Source organism: Stenella coeruleoalba, assembly GCF_951394435.1.
Source record: "Stenella coeruleoalba genome assembly, chromosome: 10".
In the NCBI taxonomy this organism is placed as follows: domain Eukaryota; kingdom Metazoa; phylum Chordata; class Mammalia; order Artiodactyla; family Delphinidae; genus Stenella; species Stenella coeruleoalba.
Genome location: NC_137156.1, coordinates 59774161 through 59790142, shown reverse-complemented (window position 1 = coordinate 59790142; position 15982 = coordinate 59774161).

Below are 15982 nucleotides of genomic sequence, written 5' to 3'. Positions count from 1 at the left end.
GGAGCCAGAAAATCTTATGGAAGAACAGCCCTACCCTCAGGGAGCCCCAGTCTGAGGAAACACAGCCCTGCTGTCCAAGAGCCATAGTCTGAGTCGGAGATACAACCCTGGCTCAGGGAGCCCCAGGCTGAGGGAAGATACAGCCCTGGCCCAGGGAGCGGGAAGCTGAGGGGGAAGAAGAGGCTTGCAATCAGGGAGCTCCATTCTGAGGGGAAACACCTCCCTAAGTCAGGAAGCCGCACTATGAGGGAACACAGCCCTGCAATCCTTGAGGATCACAGTGAGGGGGAGACACAGAGCTCCGTCAGGGAACCCAGATCTGAGCGGAGACCCAGCCCTGTTCTCAGTGAGCTCCAGTCTGAGAGGTGACACAGCCCTGCTGAGAGAGCCCCATTCTGAAGGGAGATACAGCCCTTCCTTAGCCCGAATCTGAGGGAAACACAGCCCTGGCCTCATGGAGCTCCAGTCTAAGGGGGAGACGGCCCCGTCCTCGAGAAGCCACAGTGAGGAGGTGGGGATACAGCGATCCTTCAGGGAGCCGGAATCTGAGGGGAGACACAGAGCTGCCTCAGGGAGCGCAAACAAAACTGAGGATTAAAACAGCCTCGACTTCAGGGAACCCCATTCTGAGGGGAGGTACAGCCCTTCCTCAGAGAGCCAGAAACTGAAAGAAACACCGCCCTGCCCTCAGGGAGCCACAGTGTGAGGAAACACGGCCCTGCTCTCAAAGAGGGAGAGAGAGATCCCTGCTTCAGAAACCCTGAGTCTGAGGGGAGACACAGCTCTTTCTCAGGAAGCCCCAGCCTGAGGGAAGATACAGCCCCGCCTCAGGGAGCCTCAGGCTGAGGAGACAGAGCTCCACCCTTGAGGAGACACAGCTCCGCCCTTGAGGAGACACAGCTCCGCCCTTGAGGAGACACAGTGAGGAGGAGATGCGACGCTTTCACTGTTTCACTGGCCCTGGCCGGGGTCAATCCCTGGTCAGGGAACTAAGATCCCTCAAGCCATGAGGGGCATGGCCAGAAAGAAAAAAGAGGAGCCCTAGCCCTGCCTCAGGGAGCCATACTCTGAGGGGAGACACAGCCGTGACTTCAGGGGGCCCTAGTCTGATGACAGAAACAGCCCGGCCTCAGGAAACCACTCAGAAAACACAGCACCGCTACTGAGGGGCCACATTCTGAGGGAAGACACAGCCCTGCCTCAGGGTGCCTGACTACGAGGAAAAACTGGTCTGCTCTCGAAGAGCCCCCGTCTGAGGTAAGACAGAGGGCAGGGCAGAATTCCGCAGGATTTTCTAGGGCCAGGCAGCTGCAGTACTGGGGGGCCGTCAGTAGCAGAGACTCCCAACTGCAGGCTAAAGTTTACGGACATTATTCAGAAGAGAAAAGCCACAGGTATGTCGTTCTCCCAAGCCCCCCAGTATATAAACACTTGGTCCCCCCAGGGGCTTCTATGTGTCACCTGTGACACTAAGGCCCAGAGTAGCAGTGACAGCATGTGACCCCTGACTCTCCTGGTTACATGACGTCCAGCCACCGGTGGCCTTCACCACCCTTGGGCTACTATTCTGTGACTGGAGAAGAAACTGCATTGCATGCTCGGATGTATGAGCGGCTGACCCACCACAGAAATGGTTGCTTGGCTCAGGAACTGGGTAGGAAGGTACCTCCACTCCCGTCGGCTCATATCCAGTCTCTGGGCCCCACTGAGGCTGCCCTCTCAAGGCCAGAGTTCTGACCAGCAGATGACACAGGGATGAATACAAGGGTCTTAGCCAGGTGTCAACAGCCAGCCAAGCCCCTGGGACTTTAACAACATGTACTGTGCTGATTCTCAGCCCTCAGTGGTGAAGGATTGGCTGGTTGGTTTTGTTTTTTTGTTTTTCTGATTTGCTTGTAACCAACCACCTTTTTTTTCACATCTTTATTGGAGTATAATTGCTTTACAATGGTGTGTCAGTTTCTGCTGTATAACAAAGTGAATCAGTTATACATATACATATATCCCCATATCCCCTCCCTCTTGCGTCTCCCTCCCACCCTCCCTATCCCACCCCTCTAGGTGGTCACAAAGCACCAAGCTGATCTCCCTGTGCTATGCAGCTGCTTCCCACTAGCTATCTATTTTATATTTGGTAGTGTATATATGTCCATGCCACTCTCTCACTTGGTCCCAGCTTACCCCTCCCCCTCACCGTGTCCTCAAGTCCAATCTCTACATCTGCATCTTTATTCCTGCCCTGGCCCTAGGTTCTTAAGAACCTTTTTTTTTTTTTTTTAGATTCCATATTTATGTGTTTTTCTCTTTCTGACTTACTTCACTCTGTATGACAGACTCTAGGTCCATCCATCTCAGTACACATAGTTCAATTTCGTTTCTTTTTATGGCTGAGTAATATTCCATTGTATATATGTGCCACATCTTCTGCCAGCACATTCATCTGTCGATGGACACTTAGGTTGCTTCCATGTCCTGACTATTGCAAATAGTGCTGCAATGAACATTGTGGTACATGACTCTTTTTGAATTATGGTTTTCTCAGTGTACATGGCCAGTAGTGGGATTGCTGGGTCATATGGTAGTTCTATTTTCAGTTTTTTAAGGAACCTCCATACTGTTCTCCATAGTGGCTGTATCAATTTACATTCCCACCAACAGTGCAAGAGGGTTCCCTTTTCTCCATACCCTCTCCAGCACTTGTTTTTTGTAGATTTTTTGATGATGGCCATCCTGACCAGTGTGAGGTGATACCTCATTGTAGTTTTGATTTGCATTTCTCTAATGATTAGTGATGTTCAGCAACCTTGCATGTGTTTGTTGGCAACCTGTATATCTTCTTTGGAGAAATGCCTATTTAGGCCTTCTGCCCATTTTTGGATTAGGTTGTTTGTTTTTTTGTTATTCAGCTGCACGAGCTGCTTGTAAATTTTGGAGATTAATCCTCTGTCAGTTACTTCATTTGCAAATATTTTCTCCCATTCTGAGGGTTGTCTTTTGGTCTTGTTTAGGGTTTCCTTTGCTGTGCAAAAGCTTTTAAGTTTCATTAGGTCCCATTTGTTTATTTTTGTTTTTATTTCCATTTCTCTAGGAGGTGGGTCAAAAAGCATCTTGCTGTGGTTTATGTCATAGAGTGTTCTGCCTATGTTTTCCTCTAAGAGTTTGATAGTTTCTGTCCTTACATTTAGGTCTTTAATCCATTTTGAGCTTATTTTTGTGTATGCTGTTAGGGAGTGTTCTACTCACATACTTTTACATATACCTGTCCAGTTTTCCCAGCACCATTATTGAAGGGCTGTCTTTTCTCCACTGTATACTGTTGCCTCCTTTATCAAAGATAAGGTGACCATATGTGCGTGTGTTTATCTCTGCGCTTTCTATCCTGTTCCATTGATCTATATTTCTGTTTTTGTGCCAGTACCATACTGTCTTGATTACTGTAGCTTTGTAGTATAATCTGAAGTCAGGGAGACTGATTCCTCCAGCTCCATTTTTCGTTCTCAAGATTGCTTTGGATATTCGGGGTCTTTTGTGTTTCCATACAAATGGTGAAATTTTTTGTTCTAGTTCTGTGAAAAATGCCAGTGGTAGTTTGATAGGGATTGCATTGAATCTGTAGATTGCTTTGGGTAGTAGAGTCATTTTCACAATGTTGATTCTTCCAATCCAGGAACATGGTATATCTCCCCATCTATTTGTATCATCTTTAATTTCGTTCATTAGTGTCTTATAATGTACTGCATACAGGTCTTTTGTCTCCTTAGGTAGGTTTATTCCTAGATATTTTATTCTTTTTGTTGCAATGGTAAATGGGAGTGTTTTCTTAATTTCACTTTCAGATTTTTCATCATTAGTGTATAGGAATGCAAGAGATTTCTGTGCATTAATTTTGTATCCTGCTACTTTACCAAATTCATTGATTAGTTCTAATAGTTTTCTGGTAGCATCTTTAGGATTCTCCATGTATAGTATCATGTCATCTTCAAATAGTGACAGCTTTATTTCTTCTATTCCAATTTGGATTCCTTTTATTTCCTTTTCTTCTCTGATTGCTGTGGCTAAAACTTCCAAAACTATGTTGAATTATTCAACATAGTGGGCAGAGTGGTGAGAGTGGGAAACCTTGTCTTGTTCCTGATCTTAGTGGAAATGCTTTCAGTTTTCCACCATTGAGGATGATGTTGGCTGTCGGTTTGTCATATATGGCCTTTATTATGTTGAGGAAAATTCCCTCTATGCCTACTTTCTGCAGGGTTTTTATCATAACTCGGTGTTGAATTTTGTTGAAAGCTTTCTCTGCATCTATTGAGATGATCATATCGTTTTTCTCCTTCAATTTGTTAATATGGTGTATAACGTTGATTGATTTGCGTATATTGAAGAATCCTTGCATTGCTGGAATAAATTCCACTTGATCATGGTGTACGTTCCTTTTAATGTGCTGTTGGATTCTGTTTGCTAGTAGTTTGTTGAGGACATTTGCATCTATATTCACCAGTTATATTGGCCTGTAGTTTTCTCTCTTTGTGACATCTTTGTCTGGTTTTTGTATCAGAGTGATGGTGGCCTCGTAGAATGAGTTTGGGAGTGTTCCTCCCTCTGCTATATTTTGGAAGAGTTTGAGAAGGATAGGTGTTATCTCTTCTCTAATTGTTTGATATAATTCACCTGTGAAGCCATCTGGTCCTGGGCTTTTGTTTGTTGGAAGATTTTAAATCACAGTTTCAATTTCAGTGCTTGTGATTTGTCTGTTCATATTTTCTATTGCTTCCTCATTCAGTCTTGGCAGGTTGTGCATTTCTAAGAATTTGTCTGTTTCCTCCAGGTTGTCCATTTTATTGGCATAGAGTTGCTTGTAGTAATGTCTCATGATCTTTTGTATTTCTGCAGTGTCAGTTGGTTACTTCTACTTTTTCATTTCTAATTCTATTGATTTGAGTGTTCTCCCTTTTTATCCTGATGAGTCAGGCTAATGGTTTATCAATTTTGTTTATCTTCTCAAAGAACAAGCTTTCAGTTTTATTGATCTTTGCTATCGTTTCGTTCATTTCTTTTTCATTTATTTCCGATATGATCTTTATGATTTGTTTCCTTCTCCTAACTTTGGGGTTGTTTTGTTCTTCTTTCAGTAATTGCTTTAGGTTCAAGGTTAGGTTGTTTTATCGAGATGTTTCCTGTTTCTTAAGGTAGGATGGTATTGCTGTAAACTTCCCTCTTACAACTGCTTTTGCTGCATCCCATAGGTTTTGGGTCATCGTGTCTCCATTGTCATTTGTTTCTAGGTATTTTTTGATTTCCTCTTTGATTTCTTCAGTGATCACTTCGTTATTAAATAGTGTATTGTTTAGCCTCCATGTGTTTGTATTTTTTACAGATCTTTTCCTGTAATTGATATTTAGTCTCATAGCATTGTGGTCGTAAAAGATACTCGATACACTTCAATTTTCTTAAATTTACCAAGGCTTGATTTGTTATCCAAGGTAGGATCTATCCTGGAGAACATTCCATGAGTACTTGAGAAAAATTTGTATTCTCTTGTTTTGGGATGGCATTTCCTATGAATATCAATTAAGTCCATCTTGTTTGATGTATCATTTAAAGCTTGTGTTTCCTTATTTATTTTCATTTGGATGATCTGTCCATTGGTGAATGTGGGGTGTTAAAGTCCCCTACTATGATTGTGTTACTGTCGATCTCCCCTTTTATGGCTGTTAGTATTTGCCTTATGTATTGAGGTGCTCCTATGTTGGGTGCATAAATATTTACAATTGTTATATCTTCTTCTGAGATCGATCCCTTGATCATTATGTAGTGTCCTTCTTTGTCTCTTGTAATAATCTTTATTTTAAAGTCTATTTTGTCTGATATGAGAATTGCTAGTCCAGCTTTCTTTTGATTTCCACTTGCATGGAATATGTTTTTCCATCCCCTCACTTTCAGTCTGTATGTGTCCCTAGGTCTGAAGTGGGTCTCTTGTAGACAGCACATATATGGGTCTTGTTTTTGTATCCATTCAGCCAGTCTGTATCTTGTAGTGGGAGCATTTAATCCATTTACATTTAAGGTAATTATTGATATGTATGTTCCTATTCCCATTTTCTTAATTGTTTTGGGCTTGTTATTGTAGATCTTTTCCTTCTCCTGTGTTTCTTGCCTAGAGAAGTCCTTTAGCATTTGTTGTAAAGCTGGTTTGGTGGTGCTGAACCCTCTCAGCTTTTGCTTGTCAGTAAAGATTTTAAATTCTCCATCAAATCTGAATAAGATCCTTGCTGGGTAATCTCGGTTCTAGGTTTTTCTCCTTCATCACTTTAAATATGTCCTGCCACTCCCTCTGGCTTGCAGAGTTTCTGCTGAAAGATCAGCTGTTAACCTTATGGGGATTCCCTTGTGTGTTATTTGTTGTTTTTCCCTTGCTGCTTTTAATATGTTTTCTTTGTATTTAATTTTTGATAGTTTGATTAATATGTGTCTTGGTGTGTTTCTTCTTGTATTTATCTTGTATGGGACTCTCTGTGCTTCCTAGACTTGATTAACTATTTCCTTTCCCATATTAGGGAAGTTTTCAACTATAATCTCTTCAAATATTTTCTCAGTCCCTTTCTTTTACTCTTCTTCTTCTGGGACCACTTTAATTCGAATATTGGTGCATTTAATGTTGTCCCAGATGTCTCTGAGACTGTCCTCAGTTTTTTTCATTCTTTCTTCTCTGCAGTAGTTATTTCCACTATTTTATCTTCCAGGTCACTTATCGATTTTTCTGCCTCAGTTATTCTGCTATTGATTTCTTCTAGAGAATATTTAATTTCATTTATTATGTTGTTCATCATCGTTTGTTTGCTCTTTAGTTCTTCTAGGTCCTTGTTAAATGTTTCTTGTATTTTTTCCATTCTAGTTCCAAGGTGTAGGATCATCTTTACTATCATTATTCTGAATTCTTTTTCAGATAGACTGCCTATTTCCTCTTCATAGTTTTGGTCTGGTGTTTTTCAACCTTGCTCCTTCATCTGCTGTGTGTTTTTCTGTCTTCTCATTTTGCTTATCTTACTGTGTTTGAGGTCTCCTTTTTGCAGGCTGCAGGTTCGTAGTTTCTGTTGTTTTTGGTGTCTTTCCCCAGTGGCTACAGTTGGTTCAGTGGGTTCTGTAGGCTTCCTGGTGGAGGGGAGTAGTGACTGTGTTCTGGTGGATGAGGCTGGATCTTGTCTTTCTGGTGGACAGGTCCACGTCTGGTGGTGTGTTTTGGGGTGTCTGTGGCCTTTTTACAATTTTAGGCAGCCTCTGTGCTAATGGGTGGGGTTGTGTTCCTGTCTTGCCAGTTGTTTGGCATAGGGTGTCCAGCACTGTAGCTTGCTGGTCGTTGAGTGAAGCTGGGTCTTGGTGTTGAGATGGAGATCTCTGGGAGGTTTTCGCCGTTTGATATTACATAGAGCTGGGAGGTCTCTTGTGGACCAGTGTCCTGAAGTTGGCTCTCCCACCTCAGAGGCACAGCACTGACTCCTGGCTGGAGCACCAAGAGCCTTTCATCAACATGGCTCAGACTCAAAGGGAGAAAAAGTAGAAAAAAAGAAAGAAAGATAGAGGATAAAATAAAATAAAGTTAGATAAAATAAAATAAAGTTATTAAAATAAAAAATAGTTATTAAGAAAAAAATTTTTTAGAAAAGAAAAAAAAAACGGACGGACAGAAACTTAGGACAAATGGTGAAAGCAAAGTTATACAGACAAAATCTCACACAGAAGCATACACATACACACTTACATAAAGAGGAAAATAGGAAAAAAATAATATATCTTGCTCTCAAAGTCCACCTCCCCGATTTGGGATGATTCATTGTCTATTCAGTTATTCCACAGTTGCAGGGTATATCAAGTTGATTGTGGAGATTTAATCTGCTGCATCTGAGGCTGCTGGGAGAAATTTCCGTTTCTCTTCTTTGTTTGCACAGCTCCTGGGGCTCAGCTTTGGGTTTGGCTCCGCCTCTGTGCGTAAGTCGCCTGAGGGCGTCTGTTCTTCGCTCAGACAGGACGGGGTTAAGAGAGCAGCTGATTCGGGCGCTCTGGCGCACTCAGGCCGGAGGGGCGGGAGGGGCATGGAGTGCGGGGCGGGCCTGCGGCGGCAGAGGCCGGCGTGACGTTGCACCAGCGTGAGGCGCGCCGTGCGTTCTCCCGGGGAAGTTGTCCCTGGATCACGGGACCCTGGCAGTGGCGGGCTGCACAGGCTCCCGGGAGGGGTGGTGTGGACAGTGACCTGTGCTCGCCCACAGGCTTCTTGGTGGTGGCGGCAGCAGCCTTAGCGTCTTATGCCCGTGTCTGGAGTCCGCGCTGTTAGCCGCAGGTGGCGCCCGTCTCTGGAGCTCCTTTAAGCAGCGCTCTTAATCCCCTCTCCTCGCGCACCAGGAAACAAAGAGGTAAGAAAACGTCTCTTGTCTCTTTGCCAGCTCCAGACATTTCCTCGAACTCCATCCCGGGTAGCCGTGGTGCACTAAACCCTTCAGGCTGTGTTTACACCGCCAGTCCTCTCCCTGCGATCCGATCGGACCGAAGCCCAAGCCTCGGCTCCCAGCCCCCGCCCACGCCGGTGGGTGAGCAGACAAGCCTCTCGGGCCGGTGAGTGCCGGTCGGCACCGATTCTCTGTGCGGGAATCTGCCCGCTTTTCCCTCCGCACAGCTGTTGCTGTGCTCTCCTCTGCCACCCACAGTCTCCGCCCACGAAGGGGCTTCCTAGTGTGTGGGAACCTTTCCTCCTTCACAGCTCGCTCCCACTGGGGCAGGTCCTGTCGCTATTGTTTTGTCTCTGTTTATTGTTTTTACTTTTGCCCTACCCAGGTGCGTTGGGAATTTCTTGCCTATTGGGAGGTCTGAGGTCTTCTGCCAGCGTTCAGTGGGTGTTCTGTAGGAGCAGTTCCACAAGTAGATGTATTTCGGATGTGTCTGTGGGGAGGAAGTTGATCTCCGCGTCTTACGCGTCTGCCATTTTCCTCAACTCCTCTATGTGGGCCCTTATGTGTGAGGTGGTTCCTGCTTGGATCCTCATCCCCTTTGTGATGTGGGATATGGTGTGAGGTAGTTCCTGCTTGGTACCTCATCCCCTTTGTGATGAGGACCTTTTGGTGTGAGGTGGTTCCTGCTGTGCTCCTCATCCCCTTTGTTATGTGTGCCCTGTTGTGTGAGGTGGTTCCTGCTGGGTTCCTCACCTTTTTTTTTTTTTTTTTGTCATTTTTTAAAGTAAAAATTGTATTGGAATACAGTTGATTTACAATGTTGTGTCAGTTTCAGGTATACAGCAATTTGAATCAGTTATAAATGTTCATATATTCATCCTCGTTTAGATTCTTTTCCGATATAGGCCATTATAGAGTACTAAGTAGCGTTTCCTGTGCTATACAGTAGGTTCTTATTAGTTATCTATTTTATATATAGTAGTGTGTATATGTCAATCCCAATCCCTCAGTTTATCCCTCCCTCCCTCCCCCTTCCTGCCTGGTAACCATAAGTTTGTTTTCTACATCTGTGACTTCTCAATACCTTTTATTTTATATATTTATTTTTTTGGTACGCGGGCCTCTCACTGTTGTGGCCTCTCCCGTTGCGGAGCACAGGCTCCGGACGCGCAGGCTCAGAGGCCATGGCTCATGGGCCCAGCCGCTCCGCTGTATGTGGGATCCTCCTGGACCGGGGCACGAACCCGTGTCCCCTGCATCGACAGGCGGACTCTCAACCACTGCGCCACCAGGGAAGCCATCATTACCTTTTATTTTACTTTACATCTTTATTGGAGTATAATTGCTTTACAATGGTGTGTTGTTTTCTGCTTTATAACAATGTAACTCAGTTATACATATACATATGTTCCCATATCTCTTCCCTCTTGCATCTCTCTCCCTCCCACCCTCCCTATCTCACCCCTCTAAGTGTTCACAAAGCACCGAGCTGATCTCCCTGTGCTATGCGGCTGCTTCCCACTAGCTATTTCACGTTTGGTAGTGTATATATGTCCATGCCACTCTCTCGATTTGTCACAGCTTACCCTTCCCCCTCCCCATATCCTCAAGGCCATTCTCTAGTAGGTCTGTGTCTTTATTCCCGTCTTAACACTAGGTTCTTCATGACATGTTTTTTTTCTTAGATTCCACATATAGTGTTAGCATATCTATTTGTCTTTCTCTTCCTGACTTACTTCACTCTGTATTACAGACTGCAGGTCCATCCACCTCACTACAAATAACTCAATTTCGTTTCTTTTTATGGCTGAGTAATATTCCATTGTATATATGTGCCACACCTTCTGTATCCATTCATCCGATGATGGACACTTAGGTTGCTTCCATCTCCTGGCTATTGTAAATAGAGCTGCAATGAGCATTTTGGTACATGACTCTTTTTGAATTATGGTTTTCTCAGGGTATATGCCCAGTAGTGGGATTGCTGGGTCATATGGTAGTTCTATTTGTAGTTTTCTAAGGAACCTCCATACTGTTCTCCATAGTGGCTGTACCAATTCACATTCCCACCAGCAGTGCAAGAGTGTTCCCTTTTCTCCACAGCTTCTCCAGCATTTATTGTTTCTACATTTTTTGATGATGCCCATTCTGACTGGTGTGATATGATATCTCATTGTAGTTTTGATTTGCATTAGTCTGATGATTAATGATGAGTTTTCTTTCATGTGCTTTTTGGCAATCTCTATATTTTCTTTTGAGAAATGCCTATTTAGGTCTTCTGCCCATTTTTGGATTAGGTTGTTTGTTTTTTTGTTATTCAGCTGCATGAGCTGCTTGTAAATTTTGGAGATTAATCCTTTGTCAGTTACTTCATTTGCATTATTTTCTACCATTCTGAGGGTTGTCTTTTGGTCTTGTTTATGGTTTCCTTTGCTGTGCAAAAGCTTTGAAGTTTCATTAGGTCCCATTTGTTTATTTTTATTTCCATTTCTCTAGGAGGTGGGTCAAAAAGGATCTTGCTGTGATTGATGTTATAGAGTGTTCTGCCTATGTTTTCCTCTAAGAGTTTGATAGTTTCTGGCCTTACATTTAGGTCTTTAATCCATTTTGAGCTTATTTTTGTGTATGGTGTTAGGGAGTGTTCTAATCGCATACTTTTACATGTACCTGTCCAGTTTTCCCAGCACCACTTATTGAAGAGGCTGTCTTTTTTCCACTGTATACTGTTGCCTCCTTTATCAAAGATAAAGTGACCATATGTGCGTGCGTTTATCTCTGGGCTTTCTATCCTGTTCCATTGATATATATTTCTGTTTTTGTGCCAGTACCATACTGTCGTGATTACTGCAGCTTTGTAGTATAATCTGAATACCGGGAGCCTGATTCCTCCAGCTCCATTTTTCGTTCTCAAGATTGATTTGGCTATTCGGGGTCTTTTGTGTTTCCATACAAATGGTGAAATTTTTTGTTCTAGTTCTGTAAAAATTGTCACGGGTAATTTGATAGGGATTGCATTGAATCTGTAGATTGCTTTGGGTAGTAGAGTCATTTTCACAATGTTGATTCTTCCAATCCAAGAACTTGGTATATCTCTCTGTATTTGTATCATCTTTAATTTGCTTCATTAGTGTCTTATAGTTTTCTGCATACAGGTCTTTTCTCTCCTTAGGTAGGCTTATTCCTAGGTATTTTATTCTTTTTGTTGCAGTGGTAAATGGGAGTGTTTCCTTAATTTCACTTTCAGATTTTTCATCATTAGTGTATAGGAATGCAAGAGATTTCTGTGCATTCATTTTGTATCCTGCTACTTTACCAAATTCATTGATTAGCTCTAGTAGTTTTCTAGTAGCATCTTTAGGATTCTTTATGTATAGTATCATGTCATCTGCAAACAGTGATAGTTTTACTCCTTCTTTTCTGATTTGGATTCCTTTTATTTCTTTTTCTTCTCTGATGGCTGTGGCTAAAACTTCCAAAACTATGTTGAATTATGGTGAGAGTGGGCAACCTTGTCTTGTTCCTTATGTTAGAGGAAATGGTTTCAGTTTTTCACCATTGAGAACGATATTCACTGTGGGTTTGTCATACATGGTCTTTATTATGTTGAGGTAAGTTCCCTCTATGCCTACTTTCTTGGGGGTTTTTATCATAAACGGGTGTTGAATTTTGTCGAAAGCTTTTTCTGCATCTATAGAGATGATCATATCGTTTTTATCCTTCAGTTTGTTAATATGGTGTATCACAGTGGTTGATTTGCGTGTATTGAAGAATCCTTGCATTCCTGGGATAAACCCCACTTCATCATGGTGTATGATCCTTTTAATGTGCTGTTGCATTCTGTTTGCTAGTATTTTGCTGAGGATTTTTGCATGTATGTTCATCAGTAATATTGGCCTGTAGTTTTCTTTTTTTGTGACATCTTTGTCTGGTTTTGGTATCATGGTGATGGTGACCTCGTAGAATGAGTTTGGGAGTGTTCCTCCCTCTGCTATATTTTGGAAGAGTTTGAGAAGGATAGGTGTTAGCTCTTCTCTAAATGTTTGTTAGAATTCGCCTGTGAGGCCATCTGGTCCTGGGCTTTTGTTTGTTGGAAGATTTTTAATGACAGTTTCAATTTCAGTGCTTGTGATAAGTCTGTTTATATTTTCTATTTCTTCCTGGTCCAGTCTCGGAAGGTTGTGCTTTTCTAAGAATTTGTCCATTTTATTGGCATATTGATGTTTGTAGTGATCTCTCATGATCCTTGGTATTTCTGCAGTTTCATTTGTTACTTCTCCTTTTTCATTTCTAATTCTGTTGATTTGAGCCTTCTCCCTTTTTCTTGATGAGTCTGGCTAATGGTTTATCAATTTTGTTTACCTTCTCAAGGAACCAGTGTTTGGTTTTATGGATCTTTGCTATTGTTTCCTTCATTTCTTTTTCATTTATTTCTGATCTGATCTTTATGATTTCTTTCCTTCTGCTAACTTTGGGTTTCTTTTTTTATTCTTTCTCGAATTGCTTTAGGTGTAAGATTAGGTTGTTTATTTCATATTTTTCTTGTTTCTTGAGGTAGGATTGTATTGCTGTGAACTTCCCTTTTAGAACTGCTTTTGCTGCATCCCATGGGTTTTGGGTTGTCTTGTTTTCATTGTCATTTGTTTCTAGGTATTTTTTGATTTCCTCTTTGATTTCTTCAGTGATCACTTCATTATTAAATAGTGTATTGTTTAGCCTCCATGTGTTTGTATTTTTTACAGTTTTTTTCCTGTAACTGATATCTAGTCTCATAGTGTTATGGTCAGAAAAGATACTTGATACGACTTCAATTTTCTTATATTTACCAAGGCTTAATTTGTGACCCAAGATATGATCTATCTTGGAGAATGTTTCACGAGCACTTGAGAAGAAAGTGTATTCTGTTGTTTTTGGATGGCATGTCCTATAAATATCAACTAAGTCTATCTTGTTTAATGTATCATTTAAAGCTTGTGTTTCCTTATTTATTTTCACTTTGGGTGATCTGTCCGTTGGTGAAAGTGGAGAGTTAAAATCCCCTACTATTATTGTGTTACTGTGGATTTCCCCTTTTATGGCTGTTAGCATTTACCTTAGGTACTGAATTGCTCCTATGTTGGGTACATAAATATTTACAAATTGTTATATCTTCTTCTTGGATTGATCCCTTGATCATTATGTAGTGTCTTTCTCTGTCTCTTATAACAGTCTTTATTTTAAAGTCTACTTTGTCTGATATGAGTATTGCTACTCCAGCTTTCTTTTGATTTCGATTTGCATGGAATATCTTTTTCCATCCCCTCACTTTCAGTCTGTGTCCCTAGGTATGTGTCCCTAGGTCTGAAGTGGGTCTCTTGTAGACAGCATATATACGGATCTTGTTTTTGTATCCATTCAGCCAGTCTATGTCTTTTGGTTGGGGCAGTTAATCCATTTACATTTAAGGTCGTTATTGATATGTATGTTCTTATTACCATTTTCTTAATTGTTTTGGGTTTGTTTTTGTAGGTGTTTTCCTTCTCTTGTGTTTCCTGCCTAGAGAAGTTCCTTTAGTATTTGTTGTAAAGCTGGTTTGGTGGTGCTGAATTCTCTTAACTTTTGCTTGTCTGCAAAGGTTTTAATTTCTCTGTCGAATCTGAATGAGATCCTTGCTGGGTAGAGTAATTTTGGTTGTAGGTTTTTCCCTTTCATCACTTTAAATATGTCCTGCCACTCCCTTCTAGCTTCAGAGTTTCTGCTGAAAGATCAGCTGTTAACCTTATGGGGATTCCCTTGTATGTTATTTGTTGCTTTTCCCTTGCAGCTTTTAATATTTTTTCTTTGAATTTAATTTTGTTTAATAAATTTATTTATTTGTTTGTTTTTATTTTTGGCTGTGTTGGGTCATCATTGCTGTGTGCGGGCTTTCTCTAGCTGCAGTGAACGGGGGCTACTCTTCGTTGTGGTGTGTGGGCTTCTCATTGTCATGGCTTCTCTTCTTGCGGAACATGGGCTGTAGGCACGCAGGCTTCAGTAGTTGTGGCATGTGAGCTCAGTAGTTGTGGCTTGCGGGTTCTTGAGCACAGGCTCAGTAGTTGTGGCACACGGGCTTAGTTGCTCTGCGGCATGTGGGATCTTCCCGGGCCAGGGCTCGAACCTGTGTCCTTTGCATTGGCAGGCAGATTCTTGACCACTGAGCCACCAGGGAAGCCCCTGAATTTAATTTTTGATACTTTGATTAATATGCGTTTTGGCATGTTTATCCTTGAATTTATCCTATATGGGGCTCTCTGTGCTTCCTGGACTTGATTGACTATTTCCTTTCTCTTGTTAGGGAAGTTTTCAACTATAATCTCTTCAACTATTTTCTCAGATCCTTTCTTTTTTTCTTCTTCTTCTGGGACTCCTATAATTCGAATGTTGGTGTGTTTAATGTTGTCCCAGAGGTCTCTGAGACTGTCCTCAAATCTTTTCATTCTTTTTTCTTTATTCTGCTCTGTTGTAGTTTTTTCCACTATTTTATCTTCCAGATCACTTATCCATTCTTCTGCCTCAGTTATTCTACTATTGATTCCTTCTAGAGAATTTTTAATTTCATTTATTCTGTTGTTCATCACTGTTTGTTTGCTCTTTAGTTCTCCTAGGTCGTTGTTAAATGTCTATTTTATTTTCTCCATTCTATTTCCAAGATTTTAGATCACCTTTACTATCATTACTCTGAATTCTTTTTCAGGTAGACTGCCTATTTCCTCTTCATTTGTTTCGTCTGGTGGGTTTTTACCTTGCCCCTTCAACTGCTGCCTATTTCTCTGTCTTCTCATTTTGTTTAACTTACCGTGTTTGGGATCTCCTTTTCACAGGCTGCAGGTTCGTAGTTCCTGTTGTTTGTGGTGTCTGCCCCCAGTGGGTGAGGCTGGTTCAGTGGCTTGTGTAGGCTTCCTGGTGGGTGGGGCTGGATCTTGTCTTTCTGGTGTCTGGTGATGTGTTTTGGGGTGTCTGTGAACTTAGTATGATTTTAGGCAGCCTCTCTGCTAATGGGTGGGTTTGTGTTCCTGTCTTGCTAGTTGTTTGGCATGGGGTGTCCAGCCCTGGAGCTTGCTGGCTGTTGGGTGGAGCTGGGTCTTAGCGTTGAGATGGAGTCTCTGGGAGAGCTCTCGCCGATTGATATTACGTGGGGCCAGGAGGTCTCTGGTGGACCAATGTCCTGAAGTTGGCTCTCCCATAGCAGAGGCTCAGGCCTGACATCAGGCCGGAGCACCAAGACCCTGTCAGCCACATGGCTCAGTAAGAAAGGGAGAAAAAAAGAAAGAAAAAAAATTATTAAAATAAAAATAATAATAATAATTTAAAAAAAAGAAGAGGGTGACCAAACCAATAAACAAATCCACCAATGATAACAAGTGCTAAAAACTATACTAAGATAAACATAAAAATCAGAAACAAATCAGTCATGGACAGCAGACCCCAAGCCTACAGTTGCTCCCGAAGTCTGCCGCCTCAATTTTGGGATGATTAGTTGTCTATTCCACAGATGCAGGGTACATCAAGTTGACCGTGGGGATTTAATCTGC